Raw genomic sequence first — 24,098 nt, 5'->3', positions numbered from 1 at the left:
CCCCCATAAGAGTATGTACTTGGAAAGTGGGAAAACTAACATAATCTTTGCATTAGACTGAAGTGCCAGACCCCATTTTACTATGTGAACCCCATTTTACCACGTGAACCCCATTTTAGAATCGAACCCTGAGCCAATCAGATTTGTACCTGTGTTCTAATCTTGCTTGCACAGCTGATTGTTGTAACCTTGTTCTTTGCCTTTATAAGCCCTGTGTAATCACAGCTCGGGGCTCCCTCCTAACCTCCGCTGTGTCGGTGAGTAGGACGAGGCCCGAGTTGCAGCTCGCTTAAATAAAGCCTTGCCTTGCTTTTGCATTTCGGAATGTCTGAGTCTCGGTGGTCTTCTTGGAGGTGGTCTCACGACTTGGCACAACATTTGGGGTTTCGTCCGGGATAGCCCCAGAGACCCCCGTGACCCCAGACTCTGAAGGTTAGAAAACAGCCCTGTTCATTTGTCCTGTTCTGTAATGTGTCTGTTTGTCTGTTTCGCTTTTGCTTATTTCTTTTTTTTTTTTTTACTGTGGAAAAGATTTATTAGTCTGTACAGTTGGTTTTGATAAACTATTGGTTACATGTGATAGCAAATTATCAACCTTTTCACCACAACAGCATTTTCCCACACGTCAGAATCTGGAAGCAATATGCCTTTCTCAAATGGTTTCTCCTCACTTTTAAAATACAGAAACAGGTTTCTGAGGATCAATTATCCACTTGTGGAAGCCATAAGACACAGATATTCAAAAACATTACATGGGTACAGTTGAGGTCCCTGGATGGACACTAACAGCACATGTAAGAAAAGGTGGTGGTTTTCAAGGTTGAAGGTACTAAAGTAGTGTAGTATACTGCTCTGCTCTGCTCTGTTCTTCTGGGACCAAAATGGGGGAAAATCTTATTGCCATTCTGCCAATCACCAGGCACTAAAAACACTGTGAAAGGATCATAAATCCAATGGACACATTACAGGATTAAAACTCCAGTTAAATAACTGAACTAATCATTGAAGTAAATTTAAAAAAAAAAATCTCAAACTTCTTTAACATGTAAGTACCTTTTTGAAGCATCATCAGAACAAATGGAGATTTAGTTATGAATTGACCTGGGCTACATTCTGAGAATTTTGCTTAGTTCTAAAAGAATCTCCCACATTCTAGAAAAGCTGTTATTCCTCAAAGGAAATCTGACAGGTAGGATACCTGTATACCAAGTAATTCAGTAATTGACAGGAATAGTTAAGCAAAAAAGGAGACCAAAAGTAGACTTTATACCAATGTATACTAGACAGATGGATGTTTTAAAAAAATTACATGATAAATGTAAATCATAAAATCCAATGAACACCTAACGGTACACCTGTTTTATGTTACATAAAAACCTAGAGACTCCAAACTGTGCATGCTTACCATAACATTCTACCTGGGAAAACCAATGAATGGGATTTCTTGCAAGTATTTACTGCCATGATACAAAACAATTATGTGCAAACTGCAAGGTCCCTAAAACAGCAGTGAGTTTATACACAGAAAGATGTCACTATCTGATCCAATATGCAAGAGAGATGGAGTTTCCCAGAGTTTATAACACAGAGCATTAACCGCCGCAGGCCCCTCTGCCGTGGCTTTCTTCCCTGTGTGACAGCTTCACGCCCTTGTTCTGGTTCTCACTCTCCCACAGTCCCGGCGTCTGAATGATCTTTTCAACCAGTTCTTCAAAGGCACATTGTACACCATCACAGGTTTTTGCACTTGCCTCTATAAATAACATGGAATGCTTTCGTGCGAATTTCAGGCCCTCATTTCTATCAACTTCGCGATTTTCCTTGTCGATTTTATTTCCAACTAGCATGTTTACTATGTCATTTCTCATACAGTATGTCTCCAATTCATTTGACCAATTGTCCAGCTTCACAAAAGTGTCTCTTCTTGTGACATCGTAAACTAATATAACACCTTGTGCACCTCTATAGTAGCTGGGAGTTAATGTTCTAAACCTCTCTTGACCAGCAGTATTCCATATTGCAAGTTTAGCTTTATTTCCATCCACTGAAATTGTTTTCACCTTAAAGTCAACAGCTATTGTTGCCGCAAGTTCTGGATCAAAAGTATCATCTGTGAACCTCAGGAGCAGGCTAGACTTGCCCACCCCGCTCTCCCGATGATGAGGATCTTGAGCGTGGTCAGCACGACCTCGTCCATCCTCATCCCGAGTGGAGCCCGGCCAGTCCTGCGGCGCCGCGCAACCCTTTGGCCGCCTGGGAGCTGCCTGCGCATGCGCCGCGGCCCCCTCCCAGGCCCACCTTACCCCCCACCCCCAGCGCCGGGCGTCCGGGTCACCCGCCGCTGGCAACGCCCCTCCGTTCCTCCTCCCGGACGCCGTGCGCCTGCGCTTTTGCTTATTTCTTGAAGGGGTTGTGGAAGCAGATGCGCTTACTCGGCAATCCTGGGGAGACTGGGGGATGCCCTAAACTCCCCACCCTTAAAGGGGGATCTCTGGAGCCCCGCTTTCAACTTGAGTCCACTCCTTCTGCGCCCGTGCAGGAGGTTGTGTGGGCCAATTTGGGAAATCTCCAGTTTTTCTTTTTCTTGTTCTTGTTCTTGCCTGTATTTTCCTCCTTTTATATTGTTATAGTTTTTTTTTTTTTTTCTGTAGCCTTTTGGACTGAACATCTGATCACAGCTATGGGTAAAGTTCTATCATGGGAACCTCCATCTAGTCCTCTAGACTTGATTCTAGCTCACTAGAGGGAGGTTAAGGAGATAGCTCAAAACCAGAGTGTGAATATGTTCAAGACTGCAGTATGATGCAAAACTAAGTTTAAGTTTAAATTCAAATGGTCATCAAGTTTGGGCATTACCAAATGCTTTAAAGGATTATTGCATTGTTTTAAAGAGGAACTATAGTTAAAAACATGTTTAATTAAAAAATCAGAGCTAAGTGTCAGAAATTTGGATTTAAAAGGATATATATTAAACTAATGGGGATAGAAGTAAACTCATTAACTCTGTATGTAGGAAGAAATGGGCCAACGTTTCTCACTAATATATTGGAAAGCTGAATGGATAAGTATTTCTAATTCTGTAATTGTAATTCTTGCATTAAAAATTCAAAGGTCTTCATGCCATGCAGTAACTGGGACTGAAGGAAAAAAAAAGAGGCTCTTTTGAAACAAGCAGCCCGTAAGCAAAGGGCGGCACCTGGTTTCAGATTGCCTGTGAGCTTCAGTTTTTCCGATGCAGATAAAAGCTTAAGTGTTGTGTTAGTGTTAAAAAGGCTTTGCAAATCAAGAATACATTTCTAGATAAGAAATTTGGAAGTAAAATTGTCCTAAATAATTATTGCAAAGTGAGAAAAGGAGAATTATGGCTACCAAAATGTTTAATTGCCATTCCAGCTTCTTTGTAGGTTTTTTGTAACAGTTTCCAGCAGGCCCACAGATGATTCCTGCAAGTTTGTCAAGATCTAATAATGGCCCTTAATAAGTTCCAGGTAAGAGAGCATGCTTAAAAACTACTTCTGTGTGGACCACCTTGTTGCTTCTAATTGGAGTAAAGTGGCCTCTTGTAAGACTCACTGATCTGAAATCTGTGGTTCGAAGCCAGCCCGGGCAGAGAAAGGTCCCTGTGAGAGACTTGTCTCTAATCAACCAGCAGAGTGCTGGGAATGGAGTTGTGTGGAGCTCAAAGTGGTAGGGTGCTAGTCTTAAGCTGGAGAGCTGGGGGACAGCACTCAGGCCCTGAGTCCAAGTCCAGAGGAAAGTCACTCCTCCTGGGACAAAAGTGATGGAGCATCCAGAGGCAGTAAGCCACTGCTTGGATGGCAGAGATGGTGTCAGATCCTAGAGTCACTGCTGTTTGGCCTTTCAAAAGTTAATCAAAGCCAGGAAGTCCTAGAAGCATAGTTCATAAGCATGCCTTTCCAATGCCCATGTCTGTCTACTGGGCAAGAACTTGCCAGTCATCTGTGATAGTGGTTAGTAAGGGTAAGTTTGTCAAATGAGAGGATAGATTAAAATCTCACCCCCCGCATTTACTCAAAGCCCTGACTGGCAGTGAGAATTTTAAGCTGATACATCTGTTTAGGAAAGAAAGCTTGTAGACCTGAGATGGTGTCCTTATTGAGATCTGTTAAAGGCCTGTCAGCTTGCCAATGCCCCCAATCAACAGATTACTAAAGGAGCTCGCCTCTGTGGGAATAGGCCAGGCGTATATTGCGAAGTAGATTTCACAGAAATCAAACCTGGAAAATTTGGATACAAATATTTGCTAGTTTTTGTAGACACCTTTTCAGGATGGGTTGAAGCCTATCCAACAAAGCATGAGACTGTGAATATAGTGGATAAGAAGATCCTGGAAGAAATCCTACCCAGGTAGGGCTTCCCATCTACCATTGGGTCGGACAACGGACCAGCTTTCATCTCAAAAGTAAGTCAGGGAATAGCCGCTGCACTGGGGACGGATTGGAAATTGCATTGTGCTTATAGACCCCAGAGTTCAGGACAGGTAGAGAGAATGAATCGGACTCTAAAAGAGACCTTAACTAAATTGGCCTTAGAGACTGGTGCAGACTGGGTGTCACTCCTTCCTTTTGTTCTGCTTAGAGTAAGAAATTCTCGGGCTGGGGATATGGCCTAGTGGCAAGAGTGCCTGCCTCGGATACACGAGGCCCTAGGTTCGATTCCCCAGCACCACATATACAGAAAACGGCCAGAAGCGGCGCTGTGGCTCAAGTGGCAGAGTGCTAGCCTTGAGCGGGAAGAAGCCAGGGACAGTGCTCAGGCCCTGAGTCCAAGGCCCAGGACTGGCCAAAAAAAAAAAAAAAAAAAGAAATTCTCCCTATCAGCTTGGCTTTACTCCTTTTGAAATAATGTACGGGTACCCCCCGCCCATTATCCCTAGCCTTCAGACTGAATTGCTTGCTAATTTGGATGATACTGAATTTTTGTGTAAACTTGATTATTTGCAGCTCGTGCACAAGAAAATGTGGCCCCAACTTAGGGCATTATATGATTCCACTTCTGTCCCTAGCCCCCATTTATTCAGATCAGGGGATTGGGTGTTCGTCCGGAGGCATAACCCCAAATCCTTAGAACCACGATGGAAGGGACCCTACGTGGTGCTACTGACTACTCCCACCGCCTTAAGGTAGATGGCATCACCACTTGGGTCCATTGCTCCCACCAGCCCTGGATGACGACTACCGTGGTGGGACATGGGAGGTCTCCAAGCACCCGACTCAGCCGCTTTGCCTTTGCCTCAAGAAAAGAAAGTTAGACTGAATATTGTTATAATTTTCTTTTTGCCTTCTTTCCTTACTACCCTGGCTAGTGTTGATGTTATTTTGGGCAGCTCACTCCAAAGTGAGGTGGCCCCCTTATTTTAGGTAGTTTTGGGCTTGCTCAGGAATACAGGTATAGCCACCCGACCCTTAGAGCACAGCTGAGAAGTTTATGTATTTTGTGACTTACATTTGGATACTAAACACTATACAGATAATGGTAAGTCTGTATAGCTGAAAGTTAATTTTCAGTTTGCAGTAATCCTGCAGTCCCTTGGTAAAGTAGACTAAGGTTATAGGTTCCTGGCTAGGTAAGGTCAACGCCCCTGAGTCAGCCTGAAGAAATTACAGAAGATGGATGATCTTCACCCATCAGCCCCCCTTTAAAACCGAGGGACCAGAGTTATTTTTGGATACTACTTTTGGCCCTACTGGCCCATGCCTTACCTCTATATCATCCCCTAGACATGCAAGCCATTGAAATGGACAGAATGGAGCCATGATTGGCTCCCAAGGTACCAAAAAGAAAAAGGGGGAAATGAAGTGCCAGACTTTGAAGTCAGGCCCCATTTTACCACGTGAGCCCCATTTTACCACGTGAACCCCATTTTAGAATCGAACCCTGAGTCAATCAGATTTGTACCTGTGTCTTAATCTTGCTTGCTTGAACACCTGATTGTTGTAACCTTGTTCTTTGCCTTTATAAGCCCTATGTAATCGCAGCTCGGGGCTCCCTCCTAACCACTGCTGTGTCGGTGGGGAGGACGAGGCCCGAGTTGCAGCTCGCTTAAATAAAGCCTTGCCTTGCTTTTGCGTTTCGGAATGTCTGAGTCTCAGTGGTCTTCTTGGTGGTGGTCTCACGACTTGGCACAACAAGACAATAATAAAATTATTCATTTTATCAAATGTAATAATATTGTGGCCACACACACACATACACACACACACACACACACACACACACATACACTCGATGAAGCTTGGCACTGGTGATTCACACTAGTAATCCTAGCTATTTAGGAGGTTGAGCCCAGGCAAAAAGTCTCTGAGACTCTTACCTCCAACTAACCAGCAAAGTGCTGGAACTAAAGGGATGACTCAAGTGGCAGAGCACCAATATTGAGTGAAAAGCTTAAAGGACTGTGCCCAGGCCCTGAGTTCAAATCCAGTAACAGCACAAAAACAAAAATTCATTCCTGAAACTATATATGTGTGTGTCTGTCTGTCTTTGAGTATATGTATGTATGTGTGTGTATATATATGTGTGTGTGTGTATATATATATATATATATAGAGAGAGAGAGAGAGAGAGAAATAGATGGGGTCAATTTCATCAAAGTACATTATATGCATGAGTGGAAATATCACAATGAATTCTCTTTATATAATTAATATATAGTAACTTAATGATAAAATCCTGGCATGAACATGTGCTATTTGTGTGATTTAGGATGAATAACCTCTCAGCTTCCTAATCTACAACAAAATAATGTACACCTTGCCAGGTTATTTTGAATTTTAATGCAGCTTTTAAGAACTGAAATCTCTGGTGTATAAACCAGTCTATAGAGTGTCTGATAGCTCAGTGGCAAGAGCTTGGGTTGGGGTGTGAATTCCAACTCTATCACATACAAATACATTTAAATACAGTAGTTAACTTAATACACACATCACTTCTTCACTTTACTAACCTATTAAAACTGGCTAATAATAGATAAGTCACAAGATAGTTGAGAATTAAATTAGCTTGTATATGTGGAATGCTGAGAACAGTGATGATAAGCACTTGAAAAAGCCAAAAAATTACCATTATTAATATGGCAATGTATTGAGCACTGGTGACTCCTGCATGTAATCCTTGCTTCTCAGTAGCTTGAAATCTGGAGGACTGTTGTTTGAATCCAGCCTGGGCAGAAAAGTCTCTCCCTTGGTGTATACCTACTCCTTCAACCTGTATGGAAAAAGCAACACTGACTTTGTGAGGCAATCAAAGTACTTCACTTTATCTACCTGGCTCCAACCTCCATTTCTAATCTTATCTCACATAATAAAAATGCCTGTACCACCAAAGGAGGGTACTATTAGGGGAGAAACACAAAGGCATGATTGCCTGTGTGCTTTGATCATATAAATAATATTTATTGAGGGCTGCGAATGTGGCTTAGTGGTAGAGTGTTTAGATAGCCTGCACGAAGCCCCTGGGTTCAATTCCTCAGAATTGTACCACAGAAAAAGCCGGAAGTGGCACTGTGGCTCAAGAAATAGAGTGTTAGCCTTGAGCAATAGAAGTACAGGAACAGTGTCCAAGCCCCGAGTTCAAGCCCCAGGACTGGCAAAAAAAAAGAAAAAGAAAAGAAAATGAACTCAAGGAAATAGAAACAAGAGGGTTTTTCTTCCTTGATTTTGCTTTCTTTTTGTATTATTTGTTCTTTATCTATTTTGGGGAGAGTAGTGGGGGAGGGAGGAGGACACAGAAATGGAGGGACAAAGGGCCAACAAATGTAGTAATGGTACTCACAGGGCACTGCTGAAAATGGACACTGTTGAAAATTCAACTTGTGGGTCAGGATGGGAGGAACAAAACTAGGAGAGAGCAAGGGAAAGGGTAACATTGTCCAAAAAGAAATGTACTCATCTGACACGAGACTGTAACCTCTCTGTACATTCACCTTTATAATAACAATTAAAAAGAAGAAGAAACAAAGTATTACTAGCCAGGAGCTAGTGGCTCACGCCTATAATCCAGCTACTCAGGAGGTTGAGGTCTGAGGACTGCTATTCACAGCAAGCCTGGAGAGGAAAGTCTGTGAAACTCTTATCTCCAATTGACTATCAGAAAACTGGAAGTGAAGCTGTGGCTCAAAGTGGTACAGCACTAGCCTTGAGCAAAAGAGCTCAGGGACAAAGCCCAGGCCCAGAGTTTAAGCCCCAAGACACCTCCCCCCCACCAAAAAAAAATCCAATACCATTACTTCTCACTTATTCATTGTTTTCAGAGAGATGCTAAGCAGTCATTAGTTTCACTCTTTTACAGATGGGAAAACACTTTAAGCCCTGAATCGGAAGTCTGAACAAATGAGTCCTTTTACCACTTGGAAACTTAGGCAAGTCAATTAATCTTTCTAACATACCTCACTCCTACTCACAGACAGGAGTCTTCTGTTTTAAAAACTGGTCTCACTGCTGGCTCACTCACTTTTTTCATTAGACCTCATATTTCCTTGCCTTTGCATTTTACCCTCTACCATTCTATCCATTTAGGTAAGGATAATTATCCCTACCCATTTCTTTGTATAAAAGTATAATATTTTTGTCAGGCAGCAGTGGCTTATGCCTGTAAGCCTAGTACTCGAGAGGCTAAGATCTGAGGATTGTGGTTTGAAGCCAGCCCAGGCAGGGAAGTCCATGACACTTATCTCCAATGAAGCACACACAAAAAAAGCAGAGGAGTGGCTCAAGTGGTAGAGTGCTAGCCTTGAGCAAAGAAGCTCAGGACAGCTCCCAGGCCATGAGTTCAAATCCTAGGACCAGCACACATACAAAAAAAAAAAAGGCACAGTATATCTTCATATCTTCACATCTTCAACTTTGATGGTACCTTTTGGGAAATACATTCTTAGACAAACAAGTCATTCCACTTTCTAGCACTAACAGTACTTTTATTTGACACTTATTGTTTTATTTCACATATTTGGGCCTTTCTGCTCCGTCCATACTATATACCTCTTTTTTTTTTTTTTAATTTTTTTTTGCTAGTCCTGGGGCTTGGACTTAGGGCCTGAGCACTGTCCTGGCTTCTTTTTGCTCAAGGCTAGCACTCTGCCACTTGAGCCACAGCACCACTTCTGGCCGTTTTCTGTATATGTGGTGTTGGGGAATTGAACTCAGGGCTTCATGTATACGAGGCAAGTACTCTTGCCACTAGGCCATATCCCCAGCCCTAATATATACCTTTTCAAGAGGAAAAACATTCTATGTAACTCAATAACACCAGTCATGGGCTGGGGATATAGCCTAGTGGCAAGAGTGCCTGCCTCGGATACACGAGGCCCTAGGTTCGATTCCCCAGCACCACATATACAGAAAACGGCCAGAAGCGGCGCTGTGGCTCAAGTGGCAGAGTGCTAGCCTTGATCAGGAAGAAGCCAGGGACAGTGCTCAGGCCCTGAGTCCAAGGCCCAGGACTGGCCAAAATAAATAAATAAATAAATAAATAAATAAATAAATAAATAAATAAATAACACCAGTCACAATACTTTACGTTTAAGAACTAAAACATTTTTGAATAGTCAGCAGAGGCCAGTGTTCTCCAAAGAGCAAGTCACAACTCATACAGACAATGTAAAATCAACCTAAAAGTTTACATAGTTGTTCTTCTTTTTGCCAGTCTTAGAGCTTGAACTCAGGCCTAGGCTCTGTCCCTGAGCTCCTTTGTGCTCCAGGCTAGCACTCTACCACTTGAGCCACAGCACCACTTTTAGCTTTGTCTGTGATTAATTGGAGTATAAGAGTCTCATCATGGACTTTTCCTGCCTGGGCTGGCTTTCAACTGTGATTCTCAGATCTCAGCTTTCTGAGTAGCTAGAATTACAGGTGTGAGACACCAGTGCCCAGCCCTGTAATACTTTTGTTTTTAATGGAAATAACAGAAAACATATTTTACCCTCAAATAAATGTACTATTTTGTAGGGATGTATGACACAAGTGGTAGAACACGCCTAGCAAGGGTAAAGCTCCAAGTTCAAACTCCAGTGTTACAAAAAAAAGATAGTGGGGAGGGGGTGAGAAGTACTACTTTAAATATTTCTTGTTTTAAACCAGACACTGGTGGCTCACACCTGTAATCCTAGCTACTTAGGAGGATGAGATCTGAGAATTGCCATTCCAAACCAGCCTGGGCAGGAAAGTCCATAAGACTCTTATCACTTCCAATTAAGCACCCAAAAAGCCAGAAGTGGAGTGGGAGCTCAAGTGGTACAACACTAGCCTTGAGCAAAAAAGCTCAGGTACAGTGCCCTGGTCCTGAGTTCAAGCCCCAGGGTCAATACACACGTGCGCATACACACACATACACATACACACACACTCACACACACACACACACACACACCACATTTTTGTTTTACTAAAAATTTACATAATTATGTGACTACTGGCTCATAATATATGTCTTACTATATATTCTTTTTAAAAAATGGAAAGCTGCTAACACAGACAATCTACTTTCAAATAAAGGAAATTTGCTTTTTGCCAAATGTTTCATTCTCCAGGAAAAACCAGTTAAGCAGACACATAATACATGGGGGCTGAGACAGACAAAATGAAAGAGTGATGAACACAGAGTAAAGTTTAGGAAAAAAAATGTTTCTTAGAGATGTTTGGAAGATAGCACTGGATATTTACTTTCCAGTTTGCCACCTGTTGAGACAAAAAAAAAGCCCTTTTATTGCCTTAGGGCTTCTGATATGTTTCTGAAGCATCTACAATTAAACAATCCTATTACAAGAAATAGTCAAAGGTGAGCAGAATATGGCATGCTAACTTTCCTAACCTTGTCTACCATTACACCATCTTTCAGCCACACAATCCTCTCAGTTTCAAGAACATTCCAAGTTTCAGGATTTGCGCACTTGCTCTATCGTATCTCTTTTAAATATGCTTTCCTTTTAGACTTCCAGTCTCCTTTAAATATCTTTCACTTAGAATTATCTTTAAAGTCCTATTCTCAGATAGGTCTTCCCTGATAACTCTATCTAAAGAATTCCCTCTCTGCAGATGCCAGTGGATCAGGCCTGTAATGTTGGGAGCCATACTTGCAGCTAAATTCTTCCTGACCTCTGGCTGTGTTTTCAAGGATGTGCAAGGATATGGCTTAATGGAAAATCGGAAATGCTTTATTATGTCTGCCATGAGTCCATTCTTATGTTAACCAAACTCATCCTGTCTTAGCTACCATCAGGTATTGCTCTGGAGTCCATTCTTTTTTTTTTTTTTTTGGCAAGCCCTGGGGCTTGGACTCAGGGCCTGAGCACTGTCCCTGGCTTCTTCTTTTTGCTCAAGGCTAGCACTCTGCCACTTGAGCCACAGCGCCACTTCTGGTCATTTTCTGTATATGTGGTGCTCGGGAATTGAACCCAGGGCCTCATGTATAGGAGGCAAGCACTCTTGCCACTAGGCCATATCCCCAGCCCTGGAGTCCATTCTTATGTTAACCAACCTCACTCTGTCTTAGCTATGTCGGGTATTGCTAACTCCAAGCCTTTTTGTGTTCTGGAATTTTAAGCCTATGCTATTTCCTGGTTTTCATACTGCATATAAGCTGGAATTTAAGAATAAACATGGCTGCAGTCTTGAGTTACAATCTGAGGCTGCAGACCTCCCATGCCCCATCTTTGCCTCTTGTCTTTTTTCTCTTGTCTTGTATTTTTCCTTTTCTTTAATCCTCACCACCCTCAGTCAGGATTCCCTTTTTGCTGCCGGCTGGCTCGGCAGATGTGGCACCCGAACAGGGACTTGAACATCTGGGACGACGGCAGAGGACCCCGCTCAGGTAAGGACGTCCGATCACTTGGGAAGGAGAGCGGGAGAGAGAAAGTATTGTCAGGAGTAAGAAATTAGGGGACAAAGTATAGGCTGCATGCTATACGTGCAGACCCCAAAGGGCATGCTTCATGCCGGGCGGTGAAAGTTGGCCAAAGTCAGTTAGAACGTCTCTTTCACTTTATTGAGGAAGCATACCCCCAGTTCCTGGAGGAAGGAACCAATAACTTAGAAACTTGGCAGAAAATTGAAAAAAAGATTCAGGAACATTATGATGCAAATGGCCCTGAGAAAACCCCAGTGGATGCTATTATTCTTTGGTATCTGGTCCGAAATTGCTTAGATCCTAGACATGAACAGATTAAATTCAATCAGTCGATCAGAGAAACTGAACAGGGACCTGATGAGTGTTGCCCAGCCCTGGGAGCGTATGCAGCTGCCTGGGAAGAGCTGAGAAAATAGTAAGATCTGAACCCAATGGGCTAGATTTTAAGGAAGACTCAGATGGCTCAGACACTGAGGAGAAATTATTCAATGAGCCTACTAAAGATAGATTGACCCATGTTGAGAATATGTTGAAATCAGTTATAGATCTATTGTCACAGCTTCATCCAGAACAACAAACTCCTTTTAAGGTACATACTGGTGAGCCCCCACCGACAGTCCTGGCAGACTTACAGTTCTCCTAGATGCAGGCTGCTTGCCGTGGGGAGGGACCTGAGGCTAGGGAAATGCTAACACCACCGAGGTAACTTCTCCTACCTCTCCTGACCGAGCGAGCACTTTACTTCCATCCACCACGATAACGACAGATTTGAAACCCCAACCAGGGTGAGTGACCATTAGCCTGGAGCTTGGATTTTCCATAAAGCCACTGGGCTAGGTCAAGGGGATCAGCTATTGTGGGTGTTTGGAGTCAACTGATCTCTAGTTCAGCTCCGTTGGTTGCTCATCAAGTGGGGGACAGTCTAAATTGCATCAGGAAAGCTGCTCAAGTTTGAGCCCAATCTTACATAGTTACTCAGGAGGCTGAGATCTGAGGATCTTGGTTCAAAGCCAGTCCAGGCAGGAAATTCCATGACTCTTATCTCTTACTAACTACCAGTAAACTGGAAGTGGCACTGTGGCTCAACTGGTAGAGCACTAGCCTTGAGCTGAAGAGTTCAGGGACAGCGTCCAGGCCCAGAGTTTAAGCCCCATGACCGATTAAAAAAAAAGGATTCCCTCTCTATTCCCTTAACCTGATTTATGGGTTTTCCAAACATTTATCACCTCCTACTGCCTTATTATATATTAATCTTTTATAGTCTATTGCAAGTACCTACACACTTTCTGTAAAGAGCCAGGTAGTATGCATTTGCACTCTTTTCTATAACAACTCAGTCTGCCATTGAAGCACAAAGTAGTGTTAAACCATACATAAACAAACAGCTGTGACTGTATTTCAATAAATCTTTGCTTATAGAAATAACAGTTCTTATGTGAAATTATTTCTTTTTCTTCCCTATGGTTTAGCCCCTGTTGTTACTGTATTTGATTTTGGTATCCAGGTTATTGTATATATATATTTGAATTGGGGAAGGGAAGGAGAACATCAAAATGGTGAGACAAACGACAAAGGTAAGCCAATGCAACAGCGATACTTACAAGAAAATATGTTGTAAACCAACTGCACAACCTTGGGGAGGAGGGAAAGTGGGAGAGAACTGAGGGAGGAGGTAACAAGTTTGACAAGCAATGTACTTACTACCTTACGTATGTAACTGTAACCTCTCTGTACATCACCTTGACAATAAAATTAAGTTTAAAAGAAGAAATAGCAGTTGTTCTATGTGGAACATGAACTATGTAACTTGTGAGCAGGGATGGGAGGGGGAAACCCAGGAAACCAAAGAAAGGGGTGACATTGTCCAAAAAAAAGAAATGTACTCATTACCTGACTTGTGAAATGATAACCCCTCTGTATACCAGATTACTAATAACAAAATTTTATTTAAAAATTAGCAATTTTTATAGAAAATTTAAATCAAAACAACTTTTAAGATTCTAACTTACCCCAGTTAAACTAGCCAACATTAAGAATTCAAACAAAAACAAATGCTGGTAAGGATGTATGGAAAAAGAAACCCTACTGCACACACTGTTGGTGGGAATCTAAACTAGTATGACCCCTCTAAAAGAGGGGTTTAAAGGTTTCTCAAAAAATTAAACGGGCTGGAAATGTGGCTTAGTGGTAGAGTGCTTGCCTAGCATACATGAAGCCCTGGGTTTGATTTCTTAGTACCACATAAACAGAAAAAGCTGGAAGTGCCGATGCGGCTCCAGTGGTAGAGTGCTAGCCTTGAGCAAGAGCTCAGGGACGGGCCCAGGCTCCGAGTTCAAGCCCCAGGACTGGCAAAAATAAAAATCTCTCTATCCCAATCATACCACTCTTGGACATCTCCACAGCATTACAAACCACAATGTAGTAAAGACACTTGGACACCCATGTTCACTGCTGGACTATTCACAACAGGCAAATTATGAAAAGTTCAGATACTGTACAATACATGAGTGGATCCAAAAAATGTGGTACATATACACAATGGAATTTTACACATCCATTACAAAGATTATGTCATTTGCACAGAAATGGATGGACCTGGACCAAATCATGTTAAGTGTGGTAAGCTAAGTTCAGAGAAACAAACAGTGCATGTTTTCTCTCATATGTGGACACTAGATTTAAAATTAACTGGACATGGTAATTTATGAAATGGTAAGCATTCACAGGCAGACTAAGGGACAATACCCTTAGGGAGAAACCCAAAGGGATAACTCCTCTGAACATTTAAAATATTTATAGAAAAGAATTGCCTTTGATGGTGATTTTTTTACTTTTGGTTTTTTTTTTTCTTCTTAGGGAGGGCTGTAAGGGTGCAAAAAGGGAAGGAGAAGGGCAAACAAATATAGTATGGTATTCAGTATATACTATGTAGAAAATAAACCATGCAACTTGTGGGCAGGGATGAGCGAAGGAAACTGGGGGAAAGCAAAAGAAGGGGTAACATTGTCCAAAAAAGAAATGTACTTATTACCTGACTTATGAAACGTTAGTTCCTCTCATAACACCTTAATGATAACAATAAAATGCCTTTAAAAACTAGCAGCTGTTAGGTGCTGGTGGTTCATATCTAAAATCCTAGCTACTCAGGAGGCTGAAATCAGAGGGATGGATCATGATTCAAAGCCAGTCTGGGCAGTCAAAACTCAGAGATTCTTATCTCCAATTAACCACCAAAAAGAAAGATGTAGAGGCATGGCTCAGTGGTTGAGTATCAGCCTTGAGAAAGAAAAGCTGAACAAATACACAAGGCCCTGAGTTCAAGCGCCCAGTACCAATACACATACACAATAAGAACTGCAGCTGTACTTGGCCTATGAACCATAGTTTGCCTCCCCTTAGTGTATCTCTTTTAAGATAATCTGAGTATCACAGAAATAGGAACTTACTGCTTTGTAGTATCCCAAATACTCGAACAGTGCCAAACTCAAATATGTATTCAATAAATGTGTGTTGCATAATCTGTGATAGGCTGAAATGGGAGAGCTATACACCTCTTCCATCTCTTCAAGTGACAGTAACTTGGGAGATTAAGAATGAGGCAAAAGCCAGCAGCAACATTTACATTTAGCAAATGGTCGCTTGATCATTACATGTCCATCAGCAATAACCACTTCATTTATAAATGCCTGGATCCAGGGAAGAGCTTATTAAAAATGCAGACTGCAAGGCTCATTCCAGAAATTCTGATTCAATAGATTCAGGGTGAGATCAGAGAACCTGCGTTTCTAACAATTCCTGGTCATGATGAAACTACAGATATTTTGCACCACACTTAAAGATTCACTGGATAAGAGCATTATCTACACTTGTAATATTTTTATATATCAAGGAAAAAAGTAAATTCCTGATGTTTCAGTATTCTGGTTGAACTGTGGAAAAATATTATAAAACTGCTGAAAGTCCAGCACCAGTGGCTCATGCCTGTCTAGCTATCCAGGAGGCTGAGATCTGAAGATGGTGGGGTTGAAGCTAGCCCAAGCAGGAATGCCCAAGAAACTCTTATCTCCAATTAACTACCAGAAAAGCCAGAAGTGGTGATGTGACTCAAGTGGTACAGTGCTAGCCTTGAACAAAAAAGCTCAGAGACTGTGCTCGGGTTCTGAGTTCAAGCCCAAGGACTGGAACAAAAAGGAAAATAAATAATCAAAACCCCTGCTTAGTGGAACTGCTGCTTCAGTAAAATCAAGGCAAAAACTATTAACCATTTCATTTCTTACAGACTGTCTTCCAAATCTGGTTTTTGTTTGTTTCATAATGTTGGGGTTGTGCCTGTAGGCAAGTGGCTATTTTGCCACTAGCCCTAGCCTTTGGTTTTTGATATAGGCACTCACCTTACATTGGCTGAGAACATTTATGTTTCCCAAACTGGCCTTAAAAATCAGCCTTAGCCAGGAGCTGGTGGATCATGTCTATAATCCTAGCTACTCAGGAGGCTGAGATTGGAGGATCACGGTTTGAAGCCAGCCCCAGCAGAAAGGTATGTGAAACTCTTATCTCCAACTAACCACAAAAAGCCAGAGTGGAGCTGTGATAGAACACTAGCCTCGAGCACAAAAGCTCAAGGACAGCGCCCAGGCACCCAAGTTCAAGGACTGTCAAAAAAAAAAGTTTGTAGATTGAGGGTAGGGATGGGAGGGAAAACAGGAGAATGAAGGTGACATTGACCAAGAAGCATTATACTCATAACCTGCCTAATGAAATTGTAACTCCTTTGTACAACTACTTAATAATAAAAATAATGTAATTCAGTAGATACTATGTTAAAAAGAAACTATACAATTTGTGAGTAGGAAAAGGAGGAAAAAACTGAGAGACAGTGAAGGAAGGGATAACATTGTCCAAAAAGAAAGGTACTCATTACTTGACTTATGAAATGGTAATCCATACATCACTTTTATAACAATTTTAAAGTATTACCAGAAATAATAATAATGCAAAAACGTTTGTAGAAAATGACACAGAGCAATAAAAAGAATATGAGGACATATAGTACGGTTTACCCAGATAGTTTAAAAATTCGGATCCTGGCCTAATATTGGAAGACCATTTTTCCATGGATAGGGAAAATTGGTTCCATCCTTGCCACCAGTAGACATATCTCGACCTATTAGCCTCACAAACACTGCAGTTTATATTCATTCATAACTATAATTAATTGTATCAGAATCCTTAAGAGTCAATACTTCTAAGCACAATGGTATCTGCTTCCCATCCATCATCCAATCAACCCAAGTTTGTGCTGTGATTTCATTTCTCCCAAAAAGGGACAAGTCTGTAGCTATTCCTTTATATAACCCCTGCCTGCTTCCCTTCAATGTCTTCAACTCCTAATTTAGAATCTTCCCATTTACTCACATTGTCAATCTTCCACAACCACAAAAGGCACCAAAGGGGAATATTGGTAGACCAAGAATAACAGAAATAAGGTAGGGTCTAGCTGCACCCTAACAGGTGTTAGCTCTATAACCAGCAGCACCACAAAACCCTAGATGCAGAAAACTAGTTTATGAGCATGAAAGTATTTAATTAAGCTCTTTGCATTCTTAGCAGCAAGAGATAATCTGCAAAGCTATGAGGGATATATTTGAACATACTTCAACATACAGATGTATATAAGACTTCAGAATGGCACTATAGTTTAAGGATAACATTATAAGGGAAAGAAATAAAATGCAGGGCAGAAGAAACAGAATTGTGAAATGTGAAAGAAAACAAGCAGCTGGGCACTGGTGGCTCATGGCTGTAATCCTAACTAAGTTATTCAGAAGGCTGAGATCTGAGGAATAAAGTTGAAAGCCAGACTGGGCAGAAAAGTCTACAAGACTCATCTTCAATTCATGGGGGTGGGGGGCATAGGCTGGAGGTCTGGCTAAAGTAGTAGAGTGCTAACCACAGTGGGGAAAAAAAAGCAAGCAAAAGCATAAGGCAGTCAGGGCTGGGAATGTGGCTTAGTGGTAGAGTGCTTGCATCGCATGCATGAAGCCCTGGGTTCGATTCCTCAGCACCACATAAACAGAAAAAAGCCAGAAGTGGCCTTGTGGCTCAAGTGGTAGAGTGCTAGCCCTGAGCAAAAAGAAGCTAGGGACAGTGCTTAGGTCCCCAGTTCAAGCCCCAGGACTGGCAAACAAACAAAAAACAAAAGTATAAGGCACTGAGCTCAAGCCCCAGTATACACACACACACACACACACACACACACACACACACACACACACACACAGTGTAAGAGGAGGGATTATGTGCAAATATTGCCAAAGTAGTAAAGTACTTATATGGTCTAACAGCCCTGTCATAAATATAAACTTTAAGGGCTATTTCCAGCATACCAGAAAGTATTTGATTTCCAAATCTGTTTCAAACCTACTGACTATTATATTATCATCACCAGCACTGGATCAACAGCACTGGAAGCAACTTTGAGTGGTACTAGAATAGGCAGCCCATAAATAGCCACAAACCAATGGCTGAAATGAATTAGAAAAGACTGAAACTCACTCTGATATGTCGAACCCATCTCCAATCATTTGAAACCAGAGCCAGAGGCAAACCAAAAGAGTATCTCATGCCATTGTCACAGCAGTCAACCCCCTTAAGTAGTTTCTGCTATATAGTTTATCCCTCTTCTTTGAGTTTCCCACACTCTCCTCGTGTTAGGGCTGACCTGAAAACTGGAGAAACTAAATATAAATTTTAGTGTTAAAATTACAACAGCTTCTAAACCCTGGTGATGACTCCAAGATAGAGGGCTGCACCCTCACCCATGAGACTAGTTTCTTGTAGTTTGACATTTAAAAATGTAGGGAGCACTTGTTCACCTCTATACCTGGGTAGCAACCATGGTAATGGACAATAAAAAATTATCATAGTCATAGACTATAGAAATAACCATAATAGTAGTAGAAATGCCATGGTAACTGTTGGGTTGGTTTACTTATGATTGAGTACTGGATTGTTTTAGCCTGCTCAAGCTTGCTTAGTGGTAATGGGGAAACATGGTCACAATTGTTAAAATAAAGTTGGTACTAGGTCAGCCTGACCACAATATTCTGCTTCTGTAAATGGCTTGCTTAACCCATTTGTGACTTGCTCTATCCCCTGCATTAACCCCTTGCATCAGTGCTACGTGACCACCTGTTGTCAATTCCTGATATTGAGGCCAGTTCCCGATATCAAAGCCAAAATATATAACTGAAAGGGTAGATGGCCAATAGATATAGGACAAGACTTGCTTGCTAAATGTCATCCAATCAAGTATCTGCCAAGTTGGAAATACCCTGCCCCTGTTTTAATCACAATAAAAACCCTGCCTATCTGAGGGTCGGGGCTCTCAATCCAGATCCGCTGTGTTGGTGACAGTTGGGAGTCCAGGCTTGAGCTTGCAATAAAGACTCTTGTGCGTTTGCATCGGTATTGGCTCCTTGGTGGTCTTTGGGGACCGGAAATCTGGCATAACACTCGTTAATCAGCTTCCCAGATAAAGGAGACCATTTCCAGTCTCCTAGAACACGTTTGTGTATATATGTGGGTGTGTATATTCCAGTCCTAGGGCTTGAAGTCAGATCCTGGGTGCTGTTCATGAGGGTTTTTTGCTCAAGGCAAGCACTCTGCCACTTGAGCCATAGCTACAAAAACAAAAGCAAAAAACGACTAATTCTGCTTTTTTTATTATTATTATTATTTGGTGATTAACTAGAGGTAAGATTCTCATGGACTTTCCTGACCTGGCTGGCTCTGAGTTAGGATTACAGGTGTAAGCCGTTGTGCCTGACACCAAAATATTTTTACACAAATGTTAACATATCTAATAATCACAAATGCTGCAGGACCTAGGCAGTGAGGGCTGGGAATGTGGCTTAGCTGTAGAGTGCTTGCATAGCATGCATGAAGCCCTGGGTTCAATTCCTCAGTACCACATAAACAGAAAAACCTGCAGTGGCGCTGTGGCTCAAGGGGTAGAGTGCTAGCCTTGAGCAAAAGAAGCTCAGGGACAGTGCTTGGGCCCTGAGTTCAAGCCCCAGGACTGGCAAAAACAAAAAAAGCACCTAACAAAGCAATTATCTCTTGCTCATTTAACTTTTTATCTACTGGTAAAAAGCTCCTTTTACTCTTACCTTCTGGTACGGTACCTCATTCTAAGGTCAATTCACAAAGCTTGAGTACTGATTTTTTTTGGACAAAGTGTCTTATAGCTAAAGCTGGAAAGAAACTAGGCCTCCTCCTGCCTTCCCTGTGGGGTGCCAGGCTGGCTACGCTCCCATGCTTAATGTAAGAGCTGATTTTGATTATGTTTCTGATACCTCTAGCTATAGGTCATGTCCAAGCTTCATAACCATCTTATCTTTATCTTTCCTTTGCCAACACTTACCAGGCCTCTTGCCTTTACTATCCCCAGAACATCAAGTCTTTTCTTAAGTTCTGTCCTTCCCTTGTAATCTAGATAGTATGTTCCCCTAGGAAACTGCCATATCCTAAATCTCCAACATCAATCAGGACATGGCTAATACACTAAAATTACAATTGCATAATGTTGTGCTCTACAAGTATATTTTTAAAGGCTTTTTCCTGAACTTTAATGAATAACTTCAGAGGCAAAAAAAACAGTTATTTTATAAGGAAATATAAAAAGAATAAACCATGGTTTATAACACAACACTAAATTAATACAAAATTAATCTTTCATAAATATTTTTTACTATAAACAGAATTTTTTTTTTCTTCTTGGGGGTCCTAGGGTTTGAACTCGTCCTGGGTGCTGTCCCTGAGCTCTTTTCACTCAAGGCTAGGACTCTACCAGTTTGAGCATAGCACCACTTTGGTTTTCTGGTGGTTAATTGGAGAAAAGTCTCATGGACTTTCCTTCCCCAGCTGGCTTTTTTTTTTTTTTATTAATTGAACATAAATTTTTTTACAAGGTGTTGTGCAAAGGGGGTGCAGTTACACAGTAGGGCAGTGTATACATTTCTTGCGATATCTTACGACCTGTTTTTCTATCCCTTGTCTAGGTCAGGTAGACATATATGCAATATACAATGTATCAAGAACATATACAGTATTCACAGACTTGGTCTCTACTGTCTCTCCGTCTCCCTTTGTTAACAGTCATATGTCAGGGAGATCATGCCTCTTTGTTTTCTGTGTTCTAGGCTTGTCTCACTCAACATTATTTGTTCGAGTTCTGACCATTTCCCTGCGAATAACAATATTTCACCATTCCTAATCGCTATGTAGTATTCCATTGTGTATAAGTACCATATTTTTTGGATCCATTCGTCTGTGGAGGGGCATCTGGGTTGTTTCCATATTTTGGCTATTGTGAATTGTGCCGCGATAAACATGGAAGTACAAATGCCTTTTTGATAACTTGGGTTTTGCTGTTTAGGATAGATGCCTAGGAGTGGTATGGCTGGATCATAGGTTAGGTTTATATTGAGCTTTTTGAGAAACCTCCATACTGTTTTCCAAAGTGGTTGTACTAATTTGCACTCCCACCAACAATGGAGAAGGGTTCCTCTTTCCCCACAGCCCCTCCAGCATTTGTTGTTTCCTGAATTCCGAGTATAGGCCATTCGAACTGGGGTGAGGTGGTATCTCAGGGTTGTTTTTATTTGCATTTCCTTTACTAGCAGGGATGTTGAGCAATTCCTCATGTGTTTCTTTGCCATTTTTATATCTTCTCTTGTGAAGTCTCTCTTTAGCTCTTTGGCCCATTTCCTAATAGGTTTATTGGGCTTGGAGGGGCTTAGTTTTTTGAGTTCTCTGTAGATGACTGATATCAGGCCTTTGTCTGTTGCTGTCTGTGCTGGTAAATATCCTTTCCCATATCGTTGGCTGTCTTTCTATTTTGGTGGCTATGACCTTAGCTGTGAAGAAACTTTTTAATTTGTAGTAGTCCCATTTGTCAAGTCTTTCCCTATTTGTTGTGCCCCTGGGACTCTATTCAGGAAGTTCCTTCCTGTGCCTATAAGTTCTAGTGTCTTTCCTACTCTTGTCCTTCAATAGTTTCAAGGATTCAGGTCTGATGTTGAGGTCCTTGATCCATTTTGAGTTGATCTTGGTGCATGGTGATAGGCTTGGGTCTACTTTGAGTTTTCTGCATATGGCTGCCCAGTTCTCCCAGCACTAGTAGTTGAAGAGGCTAAGTTTATTCCATTGTATATCTTTAGCTCCTTTGTCGAATATCAGTTGGCTGTAAGAGTGCGGTTTTATTTCTGGGTCTTCAATTCTAATCCACTGGTCTTCTGATCTGTTTTTATGCCAATACCATGCTGTTTTTGTTACGAAGGCCTTGTAGTAGAGCTTGAAGTCTGGTATTGTGATACCTCCTCCACTGCTTTTTTTGCCTAGAATTGCTTTGGCTATTCTAGGTTTTTTGCTGTTCCATATGAATTTATGGATTGGTTTCTCTATTTCAGTGAAGAATGTGGCTGGGATTTTGATAGGTATTGCACTGAATTTGTATAACAATTTGGGCAATATGGCCATTTTCACTATATTTATTCTGCCTACCCATGAGCATGGGAGGTCTTTCCATCTCCTTGTGTCTTCTTTGATTTCCCTTATTAGATTTTTGTAGTTTTCATTGAATAGGTCCATCACGTCCTTGGTTAAGTTGATCCCTAGGTACTTTATTCTTTTTTTGGCTACTGTAAATGGAATTGTTTCCATAATTTCATTTTCTGTTTGTCTATTGCTGGTGTACAGAAAAGCTGCTGATTTTTGTGGATTGATTTTGTATCCTGCTACTTTGCCGAATTGGTTTATTAGGTGTAGGAGTTTGGGTACTGAGTTTTTTGGGTCCTTCAGATATAAGATCATGTCGTCTGCGAATAGGGATAACTTGATTCCTTCCTTGCCGATGTGGATCCCTTTGATGTCCTCCTCTTGCCTTATTGCTATGGCTAGGGATTCCAGCACTATGTTGAACAGAAGTGGGGAGAGTGGGCATCCTTGTCTTGTTCCTGAGTTTAGGGGGAATGATTTAAGTTTCTCTCCATTTAATATGATATTAGCAGTTGGTCTGTTGTATATGGCTTTTATTGTTTTGAGGAATGTTCCATCTATTCCTGTTCTCTCCAAAGCTTTTAATAGGTATGGATGTTGTATTTTGTCAAAGGCTTTTTGGACATCGACTGAGATAACAATGTAATTCTTAATTTTAGATCTGTTTATGTGGTGAATTACATTGATTGATTTACGGATGTAGAACCATCCTTGTGACTGAGGGATGAAGCCTACTTGGTCATGATGTATGATTTTCTTGATCAGTTTCTGGATCCTGTTAGCTAATATTTTATTGAGGAGCTTTGCGTCTGTGTTCATTAGTGATATTGGTCTGTAGTTCTCTTTTTTGGTTGGATCTTTGCCTGGTTTGGGAATGAGTATGATATTAGCTTCGTAGAATGAGTTTGGGATTTCTCCCTCTGTTTCTATTTCGCGGAAGAGTTTGAGGAGTATTGGTATTAGCTCCTCACTAAAGGTTTTGTAGAATTCATTGGTGAATCCATCTGGGCCTGGGCTTTTCTTAGTAGGGAGGTTCTTGATTACCTCCTGTATCTTACCGTAAGTTATTGGTTTATTTAGTTGATTTATTTCTTCTTGGTTCAGTTTGGGCAGTTTGTACTTCTCTAAGAATTGATCCATTTCTGTAAAATTATTGTTTTTTGCTGAGTAGAGGTTTTGGAAATAGCTCCTTATGATTGTTTGAATATCGTGTGTACTTGTTGTAATTTTTCCTGTGGAGTCCCTGAGTTTACGAATATGAGTCTCTTCTCTTCTTTTTTTTGTGAGTCTTGCAAGGGGTCTGTCAATTTTGTTTATTTTCTCAAAGAACCAGCTTTTAGTCTTATTTATTTGTTGAATGGTCTTTCTATTTTCAATCAGATTTATCTCTTCTTTAATCTTTGTGATCTCTCCCCTCCTAGTCGTTTTGGATTCTGTCATTTCTTGTTTCTCCAGTTGTTTTAGTTTGATCGTGAGGGTATTCACCTGCTCTGCTTCCATTCTTTTAATGTGGGTGCTGAGTGCAATGATCTTGCCCCTCAGTACTGCCTTAGCTGTGTCCCATAGGTTTCTTTGTGATGTGTTTTCTTTGTCATTGTGGCTTATGAATTCGTTGATTTCATCTTTAATTTGGTCTGTGGCCCAAGTGTTGGATAGCAGCGTGGCGTTTAGCCTCC

At 41.3% G+C, this 24,098-nt stretch overlaps 1 pseudogene; it reads right to left on the bottom strand.

The window, feature by feature from the left end:
- Positions 1-617: 617 nt before the first annotated feature.
- On the bottom strand, positions 618-2,197 carry LOC125364466 (annotated as a pseudogene).
- Positions 2,198-24,098: the final 21,901 nt, after the last annotated feature.

Source organism: Perognathus longimembris, chromosome 16 (assembly GCF_023159225.1).
Source record: "Perognathus longimembris pacificus isolate PPM17 chromosome 16, ASM2315922v1, whole genome shotgun sequence".
In the NCBI taxonomy this organism is placed as follows: domain Eukaryota; kingdom Metazoa; phylum Chordata; class Mammalia; order Rodentia; family Heteromyidae; genus Perognathus; species Perognathus longimembris.
The sequence above is the reverse complement of the archived record's forward strand: the minus strand, read 5'-3'. Positions and strand labels throughout refer to the sequence as shown.